The sequence below is a fragment of the Pelodiscus sinensis genome, chromosome 29 (assembly GCF_049634645.1).
Source record: "Pelodiscus sinensis isolate JC-2024 chromosome 29, ASM4963464v1, whole genome shotgun sequence".
Classification (NCBI taxonomy): domain Eukaryota; kingdom Metazoa; phylum Chordata; order Testudines; family Trionychidae; genus Pelodiscus; species Pelodiscus sinensis.
The window spans coordinates 7,809,364-7,826,573 of record NC_134739.1 but is presented as its reverse complement, the minus strand read 5'-3'; positions in this window follow the sequence as shown (position 1 = coordinate 7,826,573).

Sequence of the window (17,210 nt, the reverse complement as noted above, 5' to 3'; positions counted from 1 at the left end):
ATACCTCCCCTTAGGTTGAATTTATAAGGGGAGCGTCTACACTACCAAGCCCGTTATTTCGAAATAGTGGGCTGGTTATTTCAAAATCTGTATTCGGCTTTCCTCGGGGAATAACGCTAATTTCAAAGTAGGCTACTTTGAAATAAATTCATGTGGACGCTCCGGTGCTGTTATTGTGAAATAACGACTCCCCAGAGTCATTCGCACCAATTGCTCCCCAGGACTCCCTGGGGCTCTAAGTCAAGGTAGCACGTCCACGTGAATGGAGCTTGCCTCGGCCTAATTTTGAGGCTTCCCTGTACAGGCGGCCCCTGACTTGTGACGCAATCAGTTCCTGGGGAAGGGTCGCAAGTCGGGGGTGTTGCAACACGAACCCTTATTTACGACAGGCGTCGTGCTCCATCGTAAATGCGGGCCAAGGATGTAAGTCGGGGGCTTTCAGCCCCTTCTGCACTTACAAAAATGGGTGTAGGTGCGTGGGGGAGTCACAACTTGGGCAGTCACATCTTGGGGGTTTCCTGAAGTGTGGACATGCCATTTTGATTTTGTTATTTGGGGAGTTATTAAATCAATTTTAGTTATTTCAAAATAGTTTCCTACTGTAGACATGCCCTGAAGGCCCCTGGTCTGCTTCTGACCCTACACAATCACACAGCAACACACACACTAGGAGAAGATGGATAGGAGCTAGCACTTAATCTCAAATATTGCTGCTGACTGTTCTGTGAAAACTCTACTGCGCAGCAAAGAAACAAGCCCTCCACTGCATATGTGTAATGGAAACAGGTACCGCAGGGAGCAAACCTCCCCCAAAGCTTTCTGCACTGGACAGGAAGGGAAGCTTAAACGGTCATTATCCAAAAAGGAGATGTCCTCTCCAGACTGCGAGCCAGGAGTTTTGTGTGGTACAGCTCAAGTTCAGGATTTCCTATTATGAGGTATCCCAGACTTGAGGCTGCATTGCAAAAACATTGTCTAATTTCCTTGTCTGAACAGCTCTTTGAATGCTGGGCCCGCATCTCTGTGATAAAAAGAGCCATTGTCCACCTCATGAAACTTTGGCATCCATTCCACAGAATAAACGGCCAGAGGAAAGGGAACTCAGGAAGGGCAGGTAATTTAATGTTGTGTCATATGACTGTAGCGTGTCCAGACTTATTGTGCTGAGTAGGAAGGGAATAGTTATCTGCCCCAGAAGGATCACAAATTTACTTGGATAAAGAACAGTGGTTCTGGCTGAGTGGATGCTACGGATACACTCCCCCTCCCCCGCCCATCCCGGCACATTTTGTCTTGCTCGCTAGTCTTTAGCACCTTATTCCTCCCTCCCTTGCAGGGTCCTCTTGGGAGGATGTGTAGAAGACAGCGCAGCTTTCCCGCCGCTCACAGCAAGCAGGTTCAGACAAGTTTACCGTTGTGGAGAGGGAATTCTGTCTGAGATCTTCGCCCCTCGCGCTGTCAGGGAAAAGCATGAGCAGGTGGGCTTAAGAAAACACCAGCGAGGCTGAGTCTTAGGGTTTAAAAAGTGTTTGACGGGAAACGGAGCTGTTACTTTCAATTTTTCACTCGCCCGCCTCCCTGATGACATTCAGTCACATCCACTTAAGTAACGCCTGGAGGAAAAGGAAGGATCGTGTTTTTATTGGACACCTTTATTACCCGGCTTGGCGAAGAGTGTGGCGGTGAGCAGGTATCCGTTCCGCAGGCTTTTCACCAGCTTGCAACCTCCCTCCGAATGCGGGAGTCTGAGTTTCACAGCAGAAACGATGGGCTGTGGAAATGGTTTAGAGCCGTGAGTGGCAGAGGAGGAGTTACAATGGAACGTACCGTGCCTTGGCACAGCCCCCCCCATGACATGAGGCCCCCCAGGGAGGGCAGTCCAGCTTTGTGGGAGGGGCAGTGCCCCTGTAGAGAGGGCTGGGGGGAGATGGGCTTACCTGTAGAGCTGTCAGGAGGTGGCGAGCAGCGCAAACACAGGTGGAAAGCTTCAGAATAGCACCACTTCTCCTCAGCCACCGGCTGTGTGGCTATCCAGAGCTCCTCTGAAGTCTTTCAGCCCGTGTTCGTGCTGCTGGCCGCCACCTGGCGAATGGGCGAGGAGGAGAGCATCTGGGAGATGGAGAGCCTGGAGCGGGGGATGGGGGAGAGGCTCATGTGGCCAATAAAATTGTGCCCCCCCCCTTTAGGTAGAGCACATGTGAGTCTCTGCCCACTTCTCTAGGCCAGGCAGCGCAGGGCCACTGGGGCACCTGAGTAGGATTGCCAGGTGTCCCGTATTGAACCAGACAGTCTGGTTTTTGGACTTGGTATCCGGTAAACAAATTGAGAAAATACCAGACATATAAATGTCCGGTATTTTCTAATTAAGCAAGTGTGATGGACCGGGCCGGGTGTGGGCACAGCTGAGGGTGTCTGCTCACGGCGAATTGCTTAAATTCAGGGCTCCTTGCAGCCCCCAGACTGGAGACCTTCCCAAACAGGCCACAAACCAGTCCCACAGAGCGCTTCAGCTGCCTGCCTGAAGCCTCACGAGCAAAACCCTCCGACATCCCAGCAATATCCGCGCCCCAGATGGCCCCAGGCCTCATACACCGGTGAGGGATCTTACAACCCAGTCTCACCTACCCCAAACAAGTTCTGTCCGGTTCCAAGAAACCAGCCACAGATCCCTGGTCAATTTACCCTCTGGACCTTACTCATAAACCACGCTGAGCCAATCCTTTAGCATCTAACATCTAAAGGTTTATTGCTACAAGAAAGAAAAGCATGAGAGTAAGGTTGCTAAAGTATCATACATTACATGCATCAAATCTCCCAGTTCTAGATGCAGGCTCTAGCAGAGATGTTACAGCTGCTGGCTTAAAAGTCCTTGTTGCGCATCCTAGGTCAGGATGGGTCCACAGTTCTTTCCGGCCCTTCGATCCCTGCACTGCTGCCTCTGGGATGAAGTGCTGAGCTGAGTACCTAAATGGAGTCAGCCACATGGCATCTTTATGCATCCTTCCTGGTCTCTTCTTGGCTGCAGCAGGTCACTTGGCCAGCGGCCTATCACTGTGTTCCCTGCTGGTAGCCCTTAGGTGTCGGTCACCATTCCCAAGGTGTGTCCTTGGCGCATTGAGTGCTATTGTCCCACAGGGCCTCGCTAATTAGCATGTCCATAGGCAGGGCTCTGCCCAATGCTCAACCACATTCAGAGAGATTTCCAGTCTCTATACAGATTACAGACTCCTAACTCCACACACAGACATTATACAGATCTATGAAGAGCAGATACAGAATCAGAAGAAAGTAGCTTTTGTTTGACCCCTCACATGGCCCCCTTTGTACCACTTTTGGGGCGAACACCCCCCCATGGGTGCAGCAGTGACCCAGCTGCTCCCCTCACAATCCAATAACGTGACAGCAAGTTTTTCTGCTGTTCCCAGGCCCGGCTTGGCGCCCGACGGAAGCCAGCTCAGGACATGCGGCAATTAAAGGGGCCACGACCGCATTTCGGCCCAACCTCCCAATCAGAGCTGGCCCAAGCTAGGGGTGACCGGGCTACCGCATGGGGCACCCTATTGTAGGGGGCGCTGCACGGGACTGCTGGGCTGGGCGGGGGTGGCACCACGCATGCTCCGCGCATGCTCCGTGCGCCCAGGGCGGTGCCACGCATGTGCTGGGTGCCCAGAGGTGGTGCCACGCATGCGCCATGTGCCCGGGGGCAGGGCCATGTATGCACTGCACGCCCGGAGTGGAGCCGCGCATGTTCTGGGCGTCTGGGGGCAGGGGGCGCCGCCCGCCCAGGGGCGGGGCCATGCATCTGTTGCACTCCTGGGGGCGGGGCCGTGCCCCCGGGGCCCGGGGCTCACGAATAGCCTGGGCTGGCCATGCTGCCAATTCCTACCCAGGTCTCCCTGGTTACTCCACGTGATTTTTTTTCTCATTGACAAATTTTTATTAAATTTTTATCCAGTATTTTTTTTAAACCATCTGGCAACCCTACAACTGAAGCTGTCCTCCATGGCCATGGAGATTATGATTTTTTTTTCTACAAAGCACTCTTCTCCACAGCACTTTCCAATAGTTAGGTCATGCTACAAACCATATTTGAAAAGATCCTTAAAGTGGTCCTTCAGCAATTTTCTAGTGGTCTGGGGGGAAAAAAAGTTAGACTGCAAAAACAACCAAGGCACCTCACTTTCTTTTCATTTACTTCTTATTACTTATAATCTAGAAGGAGGATGAAGAAAAAAGAATGAAAAAGGGGAGAGGCAGGAAGAGGGAATCTCCTTTGTCTTGGCTGAGTTCCCAGGAGGGAGAGGGGTCCCAAAAAGGAAGCTGAGCACAGGGCCCCCCTAACTCTAAATCTGCCACTGGTGAGTGGCCCCTCCAGGCCCAGGTGTAATTCAGGAAGGCTGATGCTACAGTGTGTGCTTTTAGGGTACGTCTAGACTGCACTTTGAAATTGATTTTGATTTTATTTCAAAATAGGCTATCAAAATTTGGCATGTCTACACGGTGCCAAATGTCAAAATAAAGCATTGTTTCGAGACATCCCTTATTCCTCGTGGAATGAGGTTTACAGGGATGCCAAAATCGTGCATCCGTTATTTTGAAAATTATTTCAAAAAAGCGGATGCGTTCCTTGGACACGGGGTAGCTATTTTGGGATATGTCCAGTATCCCGAAATAGCCTTGCTGTCTCGATGATGAGGAGAAGGCTGGGCATTCCTTGTATTAATCCACACTGAATAATAAATCTCTCCCGTGTTAGTCTGTAACTTTAAAAAATGAGTGGTCCTGGGGCACCTTAGGGTACGTCTAAACTACATGACTCCGTTGATGGAGCCATGTAGATTAGTGTTCTCGAAAACGGGAAATTTACATCGAAATGGCTGCTGCACTGTGCGGATCACCTGTTTGGCGGCACAGCGCGGTAGTCTGGACACTCCGCGGTCGACAAGGGAAGCATAACGGAGGCATTGTACGAGGCATAATGGGGCAGTCGACAATGGCTTCCCTTGTCGACCGCGGAGCATCCAGACTACCGTGCTGTGCCGCCAAACAGCTGATCGGCACAGCGCGGCAGCCATTTTGATGTAAATGAAGCGGCGATTATTTAAATTGCTGCTTCATTACCCTGTCTAGAAACCTAATCTACATGGCTCTGTCGACGGAGCCATGTAGTCTAGACATATCCTTAGAGACTAACCAAAATATCTAGAATCATGGGCAAAACCCACTTCATCAGATGAATTGGAGTGAAAATAACAGAAACCACAATATATATATAACAGCAGAAGTACCTGTCAATTGTAGGACCTGTGTTAATGAGGCTAATTAAGTGGGCTGGATGTGTCTTATACATAACTTTTGATGTGGAAATGCAGATGTTAAAGGTGGGAGAAACGGGCTTTGTAATGCGCCAACCAGTTAACCTTTTTGTTCAAGCCCAGGGTAACCGTGTCAAATCTGTAGATGAATTCCAGTTCTGCGTAATACTGGATAATAACAATCTCTTATTCTTGTACACAGAGGAAATTAACTAGAACTTATTTGTCCACTCCACCTTGAACGGCTTGTGTCTTGTTGGTTTGTTTGTGGGCAGCCTTGACCAGGGCAGTATTTCTAAGGAATGGATTGAAAACATTCTTTTGAATCCGGAATTCCAAACACAACAACACAGGTCTCTGCATGATAATATTATAGCTATCACCTCCTTAGAAATGCTTTTGCCGAGGCTGAGCAATAGAGTTAATGATGATTCATGCAGGCATCATGACTTCTAGAGAGAGACTGTGCTTCATATTAGAGTAATAAACTCCCTGCTCTGGCCTAGACAGATTTAGCTACACTCTCTGGTAATTTATTACTACCCTTATTGGTAATTATTCCTGTGGCAGTCTAACAGGGACCCCTTATCGGGTGGTGTCTTTTCTCACCTGAAACAAAAGCTCAGGCTGGAGATGGCCTGTGGGCTGGGAGTTTGTCCTAGATTGAGCCAGGCTGTACAGGAGCAAGTCATCTGCGTGGACAATGAAAACACCGCTGGGATGTAGCAGGGAGTGCATTTTGGGGACTGCATTGACTCTGTTTGTATTCATTCTGTTTGCCTTTTGGGGGTGTGTGTGGTGCTGCTGTCCTGTGCTGTTCTGTAATAACTCTATGTGTGTGTGCCTCAGTTTCCCTGGGCATGACAACACTATCTGGACAGGGAGGGGGAGGTTGGGCATGACTCACTGTGGAGGAATGTGCAGGGCCAAGAGACAGCAGAAGCACCTCTGGCCCTGGAAAAGGAAACAAAGAGAGTAGGCGGGGCTCACTTCAGGCCCGGGGGGGGGGGGGGGGGGGCGGGGGGGGGGGAGAGGGGAAGGGGATGAGTCAATATCTGCTGGTTTTAGGATGAGAGAGGGGGTATAGAGCAGAGGAATGGGCCCAGAACCCCTTCTCCCTGAGAGGAAAGGTACTAACGGTTCCTGGTTTCTGTGTTAACAGCGCTGTGCCCCTGGGAATCAATCAACCTGTGGAACTCCTTGCCAGTGGATGTTGTGAAGACCAGGACTTTAACAGGGTTAAAAAAAGAGCAAGATAAATTCATGGGGGACAAGTCCATTGATGGCTGTTAGCCAGGATAGGTAGAAATGGTGTCCCTAGCCTCTCTTTGTCAGAGGCTGGGAATGGATGACAGAGGAGGGATCACTTGATTCCCTGTTCTTGTTCATTCCATCTGGGGCACCTGGCATTGGCCACTGTCAAAAGACAGGACACTGGTCAGACTCAGTGTGGCTGTTCTGATGTTCTTATGTTGGATGGAAAAGATAAGAGGAATATTGGTGCACATTCCTGAGCTTGGACGGAGATCTCCGTTCCTCCTGGGTCTCGTTGAATAGGCCTATTAGGGGAAGAAAGTCTCATTTCCCTGCCTGCATGCATTTCCTGGAAAGGAATCTAGACATCAGTCTCAGGCCTGCCAGATTCGTCCTACGGCTTGCGGGTGATTGTGCCGATAATTTACTGAGAATCAAGCAGGGGAAACTTTTCTAGGCATCCCTACATACTTCACTTCCTTTCCATGAGGAGAATCAATCCTGGTGTGTATTTCTCAGAAAAATAACTGCCGGCCGGCGCTTTTGCTCCCAAAGGACTGACTTTGCCTGAAAGATTCTTGGCACCAAGGGGCCAAGGGTCACACGCTTTGATGTCAGGAGTGAAATGTTCCTTCCCCAACCACTAAAATTGCAGCGTGAGCAGATGGTTTTGTGCGGAAGCTCCAGCGTCAAGTGGGGCTGACTCGCAGGTGACCTGTCCTGCATGTCTCACGGGTCACTCCACGGTGGGAGCTGTGATTTAGGGCACACACCAAGACCCCGTTGATGCAATTTATTGGGCTGGAGTATTGGAATCCAACCTACCACTGCGGGCTGCTCCTGCGTGTGGGAAGATTTACTATCCGCTTTGCTCTTTGGTTTGCCTTGCTCTGTCCCCAGGCAGCCCCTCCCCCCCAACAGACTTCAGCACAAAACTGGCTTTGGATGCAGTTTAGGAATAAGAACATAAGAACGGCCGTACTGGGTCAGACCAACGGTCCATCTAGCCCAGTAGCCTGTCTGCTGACAGTGGCCAGCACCAGGTGCCCCAGAGGGGGTGGACCGAAGGCAATGATCAGGCGATTTGTCTCGTGCCATCCCTCTCCAGCCTCTGACAAACAGAGGCCAGGGACACCATTCCTACCCCCTGACTAATAGCCTCTTATGGACCTAACCTCCATGAATTTATCTAGCTTCTCTTTAAACTCTTTTATAGTTCTAGCCTTCACATCCTCCTCTGGCAAGGAGTTCCACAGGTTGACTATGTGCTGTGTGAAGAAGAACTTTCGCTTATTAGTTTTAAACCTGCTACCCATTAATTTCATTTGGTGTCCTCTAGTCCTTATATTATGGGAACTAATGAATTACTTTTCTTTATTCACCCTCTCCACACCATTCATGATTTTATAGACCTCTATCATATCCCCCCTCAGTGTCCTCTTTTCCAAACTGAAAAGTCCCAGTCGCTTTAGTCTCTCCTCATATGGGATCTGTATAAATGGTCCAAACACAGTTATGGGGGGTGGGAGTTGAGGCACATAAGTGCTACTGCCTTTGCAGCTTGTGGGGAAATAAAAAGAGCATATGTGCACCATATGGCTTGTGCCTTTCCTTTGAGGGTATGTCTACACTGCAGAGTTTTTCCAGAAAAACAGCCGTTTTTCCAGAAAAACAATACGTATGTCCACACTGCTCTTGCATTCTTTCAACAGAAAGTCAAAAGAACGGAGAGGATTTTTCCGATGGTGGTAAACCTCATTCTACGAGAAAGAAGCCTTTTTCCGAAAAAACTTCTTTGGAAAAAGGCATGTGTGGACGCAGAAGAGAGCGTTTTTTTGAAAGAAGAGGCCTCCAGGAAAAAGCACAGGTGCCCTGGTGGCCACTCCATCCACAGTAATCACAACTGAAATGCGAGATAGCGTCCAATGAATGTGGATGCTATCTTTCGAAAAAGCACATCACTTTTTCGCTGTGCTTTTGCTGTGTGGACGCTCTCTTTCAAAAGACGTTTTTCCAGAAGATCTCTTCCAGAAAAGGTTCTTCCGAAAGAAGCCTGCAGTCTAGACATAGCCTGAATGAAGATGACATGTGTGTCTAAGGTCTGGGTCTTCACTACCAGAGGAAGTTGACCTCAGATTTGTAACTCTGGCTATGAGAACAGAGTTGATGTAACTTAAGTTGAATTTCTGTGATGTCCCCACTGAGGACAGTCGACAGGAGAAACTAGATTAAAAAAAGAGCTAGATAGATTCATGGAGGTTAGGTCCATCGATGGCTATTAGCCAGGATGAGTAGGACTGGTGTCCCTAGGCTCTGTTTCTCTGGAGATGGGTGACAGGAGAGGGATCATGTGAGGATTCCCTTTTGTGTTCACCCCCCCTGGGGCATCTGTTATTGGCCACTGTTGGAAGACAGGTTACTGGCTAGATGGACCTTTGGTCTGACTGAGTATGGCCGTTCTTATGTTCTATTGTTGACCTCACTTACTCCTCATGACCCGGTGCAGCGGTGGGGTCAACAGCGCCACCATCAGCAGTTGATTTATTGGGTCCTTACTAGGCCCACTAAATCAAATCCTGGGAGATTGATCTCCCAAGTGTCGATCTAGAGGTAAATGAAGATAAGTCCTATGGTACGGAGTTAAATAGCCCAAAGACCTGGACTATCCTCTGGGAATTAACCTCTTAGGAGAGTTTGTTAATCAAATGCTCACTGGACGTGGCATCATTAACCGGCACTGCCAAGCAATGAAGAGCCTTAAACAGAAAGAGCTTTCCTCTCAAGAATTTGTTGGGAGTTTGAGTTAAGCAGGTTGTAACTCAAACCACCTACTAAAAACACCTTTAAAAAGCCACCTGCTAAGTTTTAAGCAACCATGGAGCAGGACGGGCCCTGGACAGGTTACAAAACCAGCCCCTTGAAGCTGGATTAGGAAGCTCCCTGCTAACTTGGGTTCGCTCTTCATTAGTGAGTTCTTGTCTAGGCTTTTAAGCTGAGTCCTTAGCGCTGGTTTCTGGTGGTCTTTAAACCATCGGGAGCCCAGCTCTTTACTCCTGCGACATACAGTTTTCCGCCTACATGACAGAGACGTAGCCACGGATGGGCCTGAGTGGACAGGGCCCACCCACTTTGCATCCAGGCCCACCCTGCAGGCCCCCATGGCTCTTCTTACGCCCCGGCTCTTGCCCTGCTCCACTGGCCTTCTCAGCACTCCAGCCAGCGAAAGGGATGCAGGGGAGGAGGGGGGAGCCAGAGGTAACCCCACTCCCCCTGGCAATGCAGCTGGGGAGTATATAATCATAGAACACTAGAAATGGAAGGGACCTTGAGAGGTCATCGAATCCGGTCCCCTGCCCTCACAGCTGCACCAAGCACTGTCGACCAGTGTTTCTCAACCTTTTTTTTTTTTTTTATAAAGTACCCCTTTAAAAAAATTATAGGTACCCCCAGTACCTACAGTTTTCAGATAGACAACATTTTTTTTCTACCATTGCAACACATTTGTTTAAACAAGTTAATCGTAGCTGGACGGGTGATGACATTTTTGGGTGTAAAAAGTACAAAAATAATAAAGCGCCGTAAAACTGAAAGCAAAAATTCCATTCTCTCCAAATTTCAGTTATGTTGACGTACCCCCGCCCCTCCCCCCGACTTCTCTCGAGAACCTCTAAGCGTACTCGTACCACTGGTGGAGAAACACTGGTCTAGACCATCCCTGCTAGATGTCCATCCAACCTGCTCTTAAATATCTCCAGTGATGGAGATTCCAAAACCTCCCTAGGCAACTTATTCCAGTGTTGAACCACCCTGACAGTTGGGAAGTTTTTCCTAATGTCCAACCTAAACCTCCCTTGCTGCAGTTTAAGCCCATTGCTTCTCGTTCTATCCTCAGAGGCCAAGGAGAACAATTTTCTCCCTCCTCCTTGTAACACTCTTTTAGGTACTTGAAAACGGCTGTCACACACCCTCTCAGTCTTCTCTTTTCTAAACTAAACAAGCCCAATTCCTTCAGTCTTCACTCATAGCTCATGTTCTGTAGATCTTTAATCATTCTTGTTGCTCTTCTATGGACCTTCTCCAGGTTCTTCACATTTTTCTTGAAATGTGGTGCCTAGAACTGGACACAGAATTCCAAGTGAGGCCCAATCAGCACAGAGTAGAGCGGAAAAATGACTTCTTCGGTCTTGCTCCCAACACTCCTGTTAATGCATCCTAGCATCACGTTTGCTTTTTTGCAACAGCATCACACTGTTGACTCATATTTAGCTTGTGGTCCACTATGACTCCTAGATCCCTTTCTGCAGGACTCCTTCCTAGACAGTCGCTTCCCATTCTGTGTGTGTGAAACAGATTGATCCTTCCTAAGTGTATTTGTATTTGTCCTTATTAAACTTCATCCTATTTATCTCAGAGTAGGGTTGGGGCACTGGAGCTGACTCCATTGCACCCCGTGCTCCAGCCAAAGAGCGGGGCCAGGGCCCAGCCACCCAAAGGTGGGGTTCACCCAACTGGACCCTTCTGTCTACCCCACAGCTACAAGATCTCAGGTAGGGTCTCTTCTCATAAATAGACAAACCATCCAACAACTAGTCCACACAAGCCCATCCGCAGGAAAGAAGTCAGAAAAACAGTGAAGCTGGTATTTCAGTTCAGGAGTCATCTGACATCAGAACCCGCTAGCTAGTGCAGATGTTCTCTTCATGGATAAAGATGCTAGTGGAGAAGACTTGCTGGTCCATGACTACAATATAAAATCCTTTTTGTGTCCTGTGAAGAGGAGATTTTTGGGGTGTGTGGCAAGAGTGCCTTGCAGATGGAGAATCCCAAACCAAGAATCTCCAGATAGATGCCGTTTGTGATTGGACATCTGTCCACCTGGCTGAGAAGTGACTTTGAACACCCCTCTGAACCAGGGGACTCACTGGGTGTGTTTGGGTAAGACTGGAGGCCCATGAACACAGCAGCACTCTGGGCCACAGAGTCAGCTCTGTGATGCTTTGGTTGTCTTTGCTTAGGAGGTCCGGGAATTGTGTGCATGGTACCAATAAAATGGACTAGGAAAGAACATCCTGAGATGGTCTTGGGATGTTAAATTTAGATTAATCGGCTAATCGAACAATCAGTGCAATTGACTAGTCGACAAGGGCATCTCCGCCTTTGAAGTATACCAGTAGCCCCAGGGCTGTTGCTGCATCTGAAAGGCCAAAGCACTGCAGAGAGCACGGTGCCAGTGGGGGATTCAAGCAGCTCCCCGTTGGGCCCGTGCTCCCTGCGGCATTTCAAAGCGGCAGCGCCGCATGGAGCCCGGGGTGAGTAGGAGAATCCTCCCCTCACCCCCCGCTGGCTCCAGACTGCACACGGTATTTCAAAGCGGCAGCACTGCGTGGAGCCCAGGGTCTGGCCCCAGGCTCCACGCAGCACTGCTGCCTTGTAGCCCCCCCTCCTCTTCTCCCACCCAGCTGCCTCTTTCTGATAAAGGCAGCAAGATGGGGGAGAAGTGATTAGTCAACTAGCGTGTCGACTATCCGATAAGTGACTAGTCGACTAGTCGTTCACATCCCTAAGATGGTGTGCACTCAATGTCTCACTGGGCAAAATTCAGCCAGCACGAGGACTATATGCCACTTACATCCTCAAACCCGGGGGAGAGAGGGGAGGGGGGAGGGGGGAGCCTGGCGCCAGGAGATGTGGTCATACCTCCAGCTGATACTTTTAAGGATTTTCATGAACGCCTTGAGCATCCCAGGCCATTATTGTCGCGTGACATGCCTTTGTCACCTCTTGAAAGCTGGTGAGGTTGTCAATCATCTTCCTTCTTCAAGCATACAGGAGCAGTCTGGCTAATGGAAAGCATGCAACTTTGGTGTAGCCTTTTCGGTCCCAGGATATGGGAGAAAGGTAGGTGAGATATTATCTTTTATTGGACCAATTTCTTTTGGCGAGAGGGATGCACTTTCAAGCTTATCCAGGGACTGCTCTCTCCAAAGGAATTATCTCACCCACCTTGTCTGTTGATTAATGGAAAGGAAAGTTTTAACAAAATTTAAAAAGTTTTAAAGAGCTTTTCAAAGTGTTCAACATAAAAAATATCCTCTCACATTTCTATACAGACCTATGGGCTTTATTGTCAGAAGAGGAAAATACTGTGTGTAACTTTTTCCCTCGCTAAGTTATTTTATTTGAAAAATCATTATGCACAACATTATACATGTTTTAGCTTTGGGCATTGTCATCCGTCATGCAAAAATCGGATCTGTTAAAAGAAAAGGGCGCTGAATGGGAGCCATGATAATTCTCACCTCTGGAAAAGGATCTCAGACTCTTTACTTTCACTTTTTTATTTCTTTTGCGGATCTTTTTTGCAAAGTGTAACATGGTTATAATTTTTAAAACGGATGGTCCGGATATGAAACGTGGTGTCCGACCATTTCTGCAAAGCGTATACACAGGGAATGGAGAGCAGAGAAGAGACTTTACTAGAAGATTTCGGGTCTGTTGTTAACAGTGCATCAGAGTAAAATCAAAATGCAAACCGTATGATCTGGCTTGCGAGTGTGTGTAAATAGCATGACACAATCTGTTAGCAAATAGTTACTGTCACATGTTTAAACATGAATTTCAGTCCTTTAAAAAGTCACCGTTTCATATATCATTCTAAGAGAGATTCTGTTACAATAGCAAAGCAGTACATTAGACTACATTAAACAAAAGGAATTGGACTTTCTAGAAACTGACACTATATTTGTTTCTAAAACTATTTATAAATTGCATATACTGCAAACTTTGGTGAAAAGGGGCCTTTTTTAGGTGGCAGAGTTGGGACTGCTTGGGGCTGTGGGAGCATATATGGATCCTGAGACAAAATCAGAAACGTGTATTGGCAACTTTAAGAGGATAACTTGGCAAAGACCTGTATGAAACGAGGAGGTGCTCAAAACATTGAGAAACACTTCCAGGCAGTTCTAGATGTGGCAGCGTTTCAAGACAGTTCTGGCTTGGAATTCGATTAGTACCTTTGTAACAAAACTGTTGCAACAGGTGTTTTATAAACTCAAGTGAATAAGGTCCTAGCCAGTGTTCCCTGTAAGCTGAGTGTTTGTGCATCCACTCAGGAGAGATTCCAATACCGCTGCCCACTGCTGGGTTTGTGTTTCTCCTGGTGGTGCACATTCAAGCACCCCTTAGTGCACATAACAACATTTATTCCACACATATATGGAAAAAATCTGCACATGGGTGGAAAAAATTAGAGGGAACATTGGCCCTAATCGCATCTGTTCGGGGCTCTGTCTTTGTACCCACAGACCTTGCCAGAAACGGCACCTTCTTCAAAGTGCCTGGCAAACCCAGAGCATGCTAGATGGACTGTGTCATGGTACAGGAAGGCAGCAGTCTCTTGCTTCCCTCCAGAGCTGGTCTTTGCTGATTAAAATGAGATGAAACAGGCACCACGGATGTCAAATTGCCGTCTGGTTTCTAGACGGTTTTGGCTGGATCCTGTCCTCAGACACATCCCGTGAGATCAGCTGGGTTCCTAGGGCTCCGTCTGAGATCAGCAGTGGTCACAAAAGGGGCCTGTTTCTTGCTCATTTTCAGTGTCTAACTGAGTGCTCAGATTGGTAATGGCGTTTAGCAGCCAATGTGTACCCGCCAGGCTGAGCTCTCTGCAAAACGTAGCTGCTTCTTGTGATGCCTAAAGAGAAGCTGGGCTTGTCTCAATTTCCTTTCACGACTGGCTCTGTATGGCACTGATGGGCAACCGAGGCTAGTGGGTGGGCCGTGGGAGTGGCCCTCCTTTGTCTCAGTGGGCCGCAAGATGGGCATTACCATGGCAATAATGTAGCTTTGCTCACTGCCTAGAATTTGCGGGGGTGGGGGGGGGAGGAATTGAACCGTAGCAGTGCTGTGATTGGAGGCAGAGGGAGCACCCGGCTCACAGCCAATGCAGTGTGCAATCGGCACACACCTCACTTTGCGTGCTCTCACTTAACACGCGTGGCACGTAGGTAATCGTGAAAACAAAACAAAAACCCCACACAGACAGAACCCAGCAGAATCTGGCAACCTCGAGCATGGGCAGTGGTGAAGTGAATGTCTCGCGGGGCACACATAGGACCTGATAGGCTGCATGCAGCCTTTATGCCACAAGCTTCCCACCACTGTTGTATGGTGTTGTGGGTTGGGTAATAGACCTGGCTGAATACTGCAAAACAACGTTCCTGGAGTTTCATTTGAGTTCCATGCAGGTGGTCAGCTTGACTGTCTTTGCACACCTCTTTATTCACTGTTGGTGAACATTTGTGAGAACAGTGTTTTGCTTGCATGGCTGTTCTTCCTGCTAGCACCTGGATTCACATGCTGAAGTGGATATGCCCAAACAAGAGCATTAGTGATTCCATGTTTCCTTTTCTTCTTTTGTGCTTTGCTAGGCTCCCTTGTTTTAAAAAAGTTCTGTCATCTAGGAAGGAAGCAGACACAATACCATCCCACCAAGGCAACCAAGCACACAGCACCAATGGCATGTCTACACTAGAAAACTATTTTGAAATAACTAAAACCGACTTAATAACTCCCAAAATAACACAACTGAAATAGAATAATAGAATAATAGGACTGGAAGGGACCTCAAGAGGTCATCGAGTCCAGCCCCCCGCCCTCAAGGCAGGACCAAGCTCCGTCTACACCATCCCTGACAGATGTCTATCTAACCTGTTCTTAAATATCTCCAGAGAGGGAGATTCCACCACCTCCCTTGGCAATTTATTCCAATGTTTGACCACCCTGACAGTTAGGCATTTTTTCCTAATGTCCAATCTAAACCTCCCCTGCTGCACTTTAAGCCCATTACTCCTTGTCTTGTCCTCAGAAACCAAGAGGAACAAATTTTCTCCTTCCTCCTTGTGACACCCTTTTAGATATTTGAAAACCGCTATCATGTCCCCCCTTAATCTTCTTTTTTCCAAACTAAACAAGCCCAGTTCATGAAGCCTGGCTTCATAGGTCATGTTCTCTAGACCTTTAATCATTCTTGTCGCTCTTCTCTGTACCCTTTCCAATTTCTCCACATCTTTCTTGAAATGTGGCGCCCAGAACTGGACACAGGACTCCAGCTGAGGCCTAACTAGTGCAGAGTAGAGCGGCAGAATGACTTCACGAGTTTTGCTTACAACACACCTGTTGATACAACCTAGAATCATATTTGCTTTTTTTGCAACAGCATCACACTGTTGATTCATATTCAACTTGTGGTCCACTATGACCCCTAGATCCCTTTCCGCCATGCTCCTTCCTAGACAGTCGCTTCCCATCTTGTATGTATGGAACTGATTGTTCCTTCCTAAGTGGAGCACTTTGCATTTCTCTTTATTAAACCTCATCCTGTTTACCTCTGACCATTTCTCTAACTTGCTAAGGTCATTTTGAATTATGTCCCTATCCTCCAAAGAAGTCGCAACCCCACCCAGTTTGGTATCATCTGCAAACTTAATGAGCGTACTCTCTATCCCAATATCTACATCATTGATGAAGATATTGAACAGTACGGGTCCCAAAACAGACCCTTGAGGAACTCCACTTGTTATCCCTTTCCAGCAGGATTTAGAACCGTTAACAACAACTCTCTGACTACGGTTATCCAGCCAATTATGCACCCACCTTATCGTGGCCCTATCTAAGTTATATTTGCCTAGTTTATCAATAAGAATATTATGCGAGACCGTATCAAATGCCTTACTAAAGTCTAGGTATATGACATCCACCGCTTCTCCCTTATCCACAAGGCTCGTTATCGTATCAAAGAAAGCTATCAGATTAGTTTGGCATGACTTGTTCTTCACAAACCCATACTGGCTATTCCCTATCACTTTATTACCTTCCAAGTGTTTGCATATGATTTCCTTAATTACCTGCTCCATTATCTTCCCTGGGACAGACGTTAAACTGACCGGTCTGTAGTTTCCTGGGTTGTTCTTATTCCCCTTTTTATAGATGGGCACAATATTTGCCCTTTTCCAGTCTTCTGGAATCTCCCCTGTCTGCCATGATTTTTCAAAGATCATAGCTAAAGGCTCAGATACCTCCTCTATCAGCTCCTTGAGTATCCTGGGATGCATTTCATCAGGACCTGGTGACTTGCTGACATCTAACTTTCCTAAGTGATTTTTAACTTGTTCTTTGTGTATCCTATCTTCTAAACTTTCCCTCTCTCTGCTTGTATTCACTACGTTAGGCACACTTCCAGACTTCTCGGTGAAGACCGAAACAAAGAAGTCATTGAGCATCTCCGCCATTTCCAAGTTCCCTGTTACTGCTTCTCCCTCCTCACTAAGCAGTGGGCCTACCCTGTCCTTGGTCTTCCTCTTGCTTTTAATGTATTTATAAAAGGTCTTCTTGTTTCCCTTTATGCCTGTAGCTAGTTTGATCTCATTTTGTGCCTTTGCCTTTCTAATCTTGCCCCTGCATTCCCGTGTTGCTTGCCTATATTCATCCTTTGTTAGTTGTCCTAGTTTCCATTTTTTATATGACTCCTTTTTTATTTTGAGATCATGCAAGATCTCCTTGTTAAGCCAAGCTGGTCTTTTGCCATATTTTCTATCTTTCCTACACAGCGGAATTGTTCACACTATGGGGAAGCCACAAAAT